Source organism: Arachis duranensis, chromosome 7 (genome assembly GCF_000817695.3).
Source record: "Arachis duranensis cultivar V14167 chromosome 7, aradu.V14167.gnm2.J7QH, whole genome shotgun sequence".
NCBI lineage: Eukaryota > Viridiplantae > Streptophyta > Magnoliopsida > Fabales > Fabaceae > Arachis > Arachis duranensis.
In genome coordinates this window covers 26,315,654-26,320,612 of record NC_029778.3, presented here as the reverse complement: position 1 = coordinate 26,320,612, position 4,959 = coordinate 26,315,654, and the positions used below count along the sequence as shown (strand labels likewise).

The following is a 4,959-nucleotide window of genomic DNA, read 5'->3' as shown; positions in this document are numbered from 1 at the left end:
CTTGAACCAAACTCTCTAGATCCTCCCAAAACCTTATCTTGTGTTGTTCGTCCGAACCCACTTGCGGTGCATAGGCGCTAATCACATGGAAAGCACCTCCCTCCACCACAAGTTTGATAGAGATGATCCGATCTCCCACCCTCTTGACATCCACGACGTCCTTCTTCTACTGCTTATCCACAATTATTCCAACTCCATTCCTATTCTTCACCTTTCTTGTATACCAAAGTTTGAAACCAGAAGAATCCAACTCCCTAGCCTTTGCACCAACCCATTTCGTTTCTTGTAGGCACATAATGTTAATCTTCCTCCTTGTCATGGTGTCCACCACCTCCATGGATTTTCCTGTTAGAGTGCCTATGTTCCATGTCCCAAATCTCAACCTTTTGTCGCTTCGACCTTTACCTTTTCCTTTGTGAACTAGCTTATTTACCCTCGTCCGTTCACGAAAACGCGAGAACCCTTGCTCATTTAACACTACATCCGGGCACCGATGCAGCGGCTCTTGCTTTGACACCGTACTCGAGCCATACGGCGCGTTGCTTCCGGGCAACGACCTAGCTTTAGCGCAATAATGTCTTTGATTCATGTCATGGGGGTTCGGCTATATTTTTACGTTGGTTGCCGAAGACCTAACACAACCCTCCTCCTTTATCCGGGTTTGGGACCGGCTATGTACCGCACGTGTAACATAGGCGGAGTTGAATAACAAAATATTTAAAATTGTCTAAATAAAGTAACAAATAAGAATGCCTTGACTGAAATCATAGATAGGATAAAAAAATTTCTATTTGATCCTTTTTTCTCGCAACCAAACACATCAACAAAAAATGAGGTATATATAAGCAGTTTGTAATAAGTAAGAGAGATGAAAGAATACCCTTGTGCAGTTTCTGATACTCCTGAGGCTTTCCCAATCAAAAAGCCACCTTTCATTGTTCTTTGAGAATAATAAAGAGTAGCGTGCGGCTAATTCACGAAGTTGTAGGACCTTGATCTTGTTAACGATGCCAAAATCAACCTACATACATATATAGATATTAGAATATATTAAATGATCATAGAATGAAGAATAATAACTGCATTTGGGTACAGCAACTATGAAAAAGTTTGCTCTCCATAGATTCAAAATTGTTTTTGCTTTTGAGTATTCACAAAAGCCTGAGCAAAATTGATCAGAACATGTTAATAACATGACAATTAATTCAACTTAGGCATAGTTTGGTTCATAGCTTAAGTTTTCAAATAAATAAACAATAATTGATAACATGGGCTAAGCTAAGAGCCTGAGAGCAACTTATTAATTAGTTATGAGCGTATGATCAAGTCATGACTTTGCAGATCATGCTGAGACTTAATACGCATACTTCAAATCATTAGCATAAACCAAACAAAAAGTGCAATCATAAAAATCAATCAATTGCACAATTCACAAAAGCAAAATCAAGAACTCAAAAAAAAAAAGAAAAAAAACTAACAAATTCAACACCTCTTTTTATGTTCATATAGAACTGACTTTATCATCCCATGGCCATACTATCCTTAACCGCCATGACCAGCGGTGCTGCCAGCAACCTCAGCATCCTTATCATCGGGATACCGTATAATGAAACTGAAGACAGTCCACCTTTGAACCAAGTCCCAAAACCTTGACAATCCACCTAAAGACACTATTAATAATATTAGCTTTAAGACAAACTTCAAGTAACTATCTTCTACTTGCAATCACTGTCATTGCTAAAAGCAAAATATATCTAAATCCTCAATTGCAACATGAATAAATAACCCAAGCAATTTGAGATAATAATAAAATTCTTGGTTATAGCTTTAGCAAACCACATCACAGGAAAGCAAAACTGATTATAGTCTTATATTTGTAAATATATATTCACCAAAAAAATTAACAGTGACATTCTCAAATGTTGATATGCAATTCTTAGTTGCTGGACACAGTCAAAGGTGGAGGATTTTTCTGCACTCCAAACTAATCAAGTTCTTTTTCAATGCACAAATATGCAATAAGGAAAAACATAAAATCTTAACTAAAAATATGTAAATCGTCAACTTGCTGCTAGCTGCTCTTTCTTATTAACTACCCTTGCATTCATTAACTAACTTCTTAATCTTCCAATCTAAAGTTAGAACAAATGAAGCAAAATTCAAAGAGTTTATAGCCATTTAATCAAGCATATAACATGCAAAGAAGCAAGCTTAAAAACAGGTATATTCTTGAGGATTCCATCACACAAATCAATATCACAGAGAACATAGGATATGATTTCAGAATCTATTTAACTGATATGATCATCCATCTATATATACCCAAAAACTGTGATTCTTAGTGTTTAATCTATACCTAGTTTGTTCTCCCCTCCATTGCATATATATCATTATGAAATTACGATAATAATAATTGTGTACTAAGTAATTATCAAACCGAAACACCAAGTCATAGAGAATAGAGAATAACACATCTCTAACATTTGATAATAAAAACAAAATACATCATGTTCAATATTTTATCCAAAAGATGTTTACCTATCCAATTCAAATGAGGGTACCACTTGATTGGCCTTATTGGGGGCTTCTTGCTTTTTCTGACTTACCTCATGGAATTTCTGAAACAATAGCATAACACAAATAATATAATAATTAAAAATCAGATTATTAGTAGCACAACAACTACGTCATCTCCAAAGATCAATATAATGGTGCAAATTGAACGGTGAACAGCTTAAGCTATATCATCTAAGCAGAAAATAAAATGATGCAAATTGAATACACATAAGAGTTCAGATCAGAGGGAGAGGAACAACAGAAAAGGCAAGAGAGAGCAATTAAAAACTTTCAGCAATAGCACTAAATTAGGATGAATACATCTCTTATTATCTCTGCCTTCTCTCCTCTCCTAAACCACAATGAAGCAGCTACATCCAAGTCACCAAAAAAAAAGACAGCTACATCCAAGTTCATTATAACCAAGATACACAAAAAAGATGTGATTAAACTATAGTACACAGGCTAATAGAATCACCTAAAAATTTAAGTTTATGATCTCTTCTCTAATATAATGCTAATAATCAATTAGTTAACAAAAAAATGTTTGTTTTACATAGAGTGACCTGTTTTTCAAATTTCAATTAGTTAACTAAAAAATGTTTGCTTCTCAAAATGGGGGAAAGAAAATCTATATAATTTTCAGGTTGTTATAGTTATAGAAAATAGTCAAGAGCATGGTTCAATGATTAAGAAACTGCCAACAAACCATAACATAGAACTACAGCAATGGTATATACTGAGTTTATAGAAATTGCTCAGCAAGTAAAAATTGGAAAGCTACATTCATTATGCACATATAGCAGAAGAAAAAGTAAATTAAAGCAGATGATTTATGAACTATGATTAGTATTATTGCTGCATATTCACAAAATACTGCAAGTAATACATGACTTTAACCATCATATTTATCGGTTAGAAGATTTTGCTAACAGGGGACAGAGTAAACTAAAATACTAATAATACCACACTACAAAAATACAGTGCCGGAACACTTACCGAAACATTGCACAGGAGCTCCGGCGTTTCCTCTGATTGCATCTCAAACTCTAATGGCATTTTCTGTAACTTTTTTTAAAAAGAAAATAACTATCTGTTTTTAAAGAAGAAAAATTACCTCTTGCACCACCGACGACCGAAGCTCTACATTCTTTTGACTGAAGTCATCAACTTGTTGCCAGCTGTTCCTTCTTCTCTTACGGTAGTAGCACCAGTCACCGTGTGACTATTCTTTCTCCTTCCAGCTGCATCAACAGCCACCGCCACCTCTAATTTATTGTTCGTCATCTTTACTACTCGTCGGAAACAGATTCGGAGACTCTGTCATCGTCTTCTTTTTACGCTCTCCTAACCCACAACACTGAGCACGCCCATTCTATATCTTCTATGCCAGTTACTGTTTCCATCACCGGTGATCTTGTTTTTTTTTCTTTTAGAGAGAGAGAGAGCCGAAGTAGAAAGAAAGAAGCGGAGAGAGAGAGAGAGACGGAAAATCAAGCATGGAACTTGGAAGATTTAAATTATAAAACCCTAAGTTTAAATTTATTCACTCAATTCTGATTTGGAATGCTCATTCAAATCTTGTGTTTGAAATTTAAATTCCAACCCCAAAAAGAGAAAGAACCCACTGATAGCCAAAATCTCCTTCTCAACTTTCTTTTGTCAAAAACACTTTTTTCAGAGCTACTGAGCTGATAGTTTGGCAGCTGCAATGTCTATTTTACTCGTAACGTTTCAATGTTTACATTTCACTTTGTAAGTTGTCAATGTAATTTTACTTGCTCTGACACGTGTCATTTAACTGATCATGACACTTGTCAATCACCTAAACATGCACTAGTTGCTTGTTATATATTAACTAGTGTATGAGTCATGCTTAGCACGGAAAAATTTATAAAAGTAATATATATATATATATATATGTTTCGATATTTAAAACAAAAATAAAAAATAATTATTAAAATCAAAGTTTAACTTAAAAAAGTGAGTAATAATTATTTTATATTTTTTAAGGTAAATTAATTATCTAGTGATATAGAATTTAGAATAAAATTAAAATATTTATATTAGAATACTATTTTTTCAGAGACTTCTCTATAAACAATATTGATGGTTAAATTTGTAGACATTCCTACATAATTCATAAGTAAAATTTTTAAACCTCTCCTACTCTTAACTCTTGAAAGTGCCACATATAGTTGGCCATGTGTAAAAACTGGTTTGGGCAAGTACAATCCAGCATGAGATAAAATTTGTCCCTGAGACTTATTAATTATCATGACAAACGATACTATTATAGGAAACTGTCTTCGTTGGAATCTAACTGGGATGGTTTCATTTGTTGGTACCATATTCATTCTTGGAATCAAAGCAATATGACCAACATTGTTACCCGTTAAGACT

General features: G+C 34.1%; 1 long non-coding RNA gene across 4 annotated transcripts in view; it reads right to left on the bottom strand.

Annotated features, from left to right (window-relative positions):
- LOC107458451 (uncharacterized) overlaps positions 1-4,364 on the bottom strand; it is a 9,899-nt gene extending 5,535 nt beyond the window's left edge. Inside the window, exons 1-4 of one of the 4 annotated variants that reach the window (XR_008001202.1) lie at positions 3,556-4,364; positions 2,539-2,618; positions 1,490-1,661; positions 881-1,021 (exon numbers count right to left, since the gene is read on the bottom strand). This is a non-coding gene — a long non-coding RNA (uncharacterized LOC107458451). Of the gene's footprint in view, positions 1-880; positions 1,022-1,489; positions 1,671-2,538; positions 2,619-3,555 lie in introns of all 4 variants that reach the window. The other 3 variants (XR_008001203.1, XR_001586041.3, XR_008001201.1) reach the window with 3 other exon arrangements.
- Positions 4,365-4,959: the final 595 nt, after the last annotated feature.